This window comes from Cervus canadensis, chromosome 3, assembly GCF_019320065.1.
Source record: "Cervus canadensis isolate Bull #8, Minnesota chromosome 3, ASM1932006v1, whole genome shotgun sequence".
Classification (NCBI taxonomy): domain Eukaryota; kingdom Metazoa; phylum Chordata; class Mammalia; order Artiodactyla; family Cervidae; genus Cervus; species Cervus canadensis.
The window spans coordinates 89,549,294-89,550,796 of NC_057388.1; positions in this window are offsets into that span (position 1 = coordinate 89,549,294).

Below are 1,503 nucleotides of genomic sequence, written 5' to 3' on the forward strand. Positions count from 1 at the left end.
CCCGCTGTCAACCCAGGGTCCGTACCAATTCCCTAAATAGAGCCGCTACGTAGCCATTAATTAATTTTCGAACCAGAAACATTTTTAACCTTGAAAAAAGCAAAGAATCCTCTCATGGTTGAAATTGAAACTTAAAATCCTTTGAGTAACGATTTAACTATTCAGCCAACGAAAGAAAAATGCATGTTTAAACTGCATTAACCTGTCACAGGCATACAAACAAATTTCCACGCTGAAATATAAATTATAGACTAGCAGCGAGATAAACACATTAAAATGGACTCCCACAATTTTAATAATAGAAAGTCACGTTTCCAATTAGGCAACGTCTTTTATTTTTCTCTTGACAAAAATTAAAAATAAGAAAACGCAGCAAATTATATAGAATTGCTCATATGGTGTTTTGTGGTTGTAGAGCCTTTTTATACAGTCAGATATATGTGTGTGTATGTTTACATTTCTTTGCTGCTTTAATTTTTTTTCCTCCTTTGACTTAAAAAATTGAAAACACACAGAAAAGCAAACAGGATAATTTCTAAAAATAGTCATAGCGTGGTTTTTGATGTATACAAGCTTTACTTATATATATTTGAATTATGTGCAGTTTATTTGCAGTTCTTTAATACTTTTCTTTTGAAAATTAAAAATGCAGATACCTCAAGAATAACAAACATTAATGTATGTACTTCCTGAGGATAATCAAACTGTGAAATATTTGTCACGTTGGCTTCAGGCTTTTTATTTATATTAAAGATTCCAGATAGAGCTGACTGTCACCTTATTTCCCTCCCCTGTTTCATTCACCTTTCTCTCTTCTTACTTGCCTAGGTAATCAGTGTCATAAAGTGTGTATGCTTCCAGTACTGTTGCTATTCTTTATTACCTAATTACCTCTATATATTTACATGTAAATATATATGTCTATGCTTATATGTTTTAAGTTTTCTTTATAAATGGTACAGCAAAATGTAGAAATAATTTTGCAACTTACTTTTTGCCCTCAATATGATTTTGAAAACTATCCATGTTGACACTTACAGAATCTACTTTATTCATTTCAGTAGCTTTATGATCCTGTCAGCTTTATTATTTTTATGGAGATTCTATTCTAAAACAGATAATTATTATAAAGCTGCTTGCTTCAACATTTTAGACAATTAACTCTCACTCTACACATATTAAAATTGTATCAGATAGAATTCTTCACTAGCTTTTTTAAAAAAATATTATTATCTAGAAAAAAATCTAAAGCTATTTTAAAATGCAGAGAGACTATTACAGGCACCCATGTACCCATCTCATATAACTAGTATATGACAGCATTTCGCCATACCTGCTTCAGGTCTGTTTTTAATTGAGCTGTTCATCATTTCTGATAAAATTGAAGTCCCTTTGTACTCCTCCCCAAAACCATTCTACACCCTTTTCTCCAAGGCAAGTATTACCATGAATTTTGTATGTAACTTTCCTCTAGGTTTATACTTTTACTATATATGAACTCAC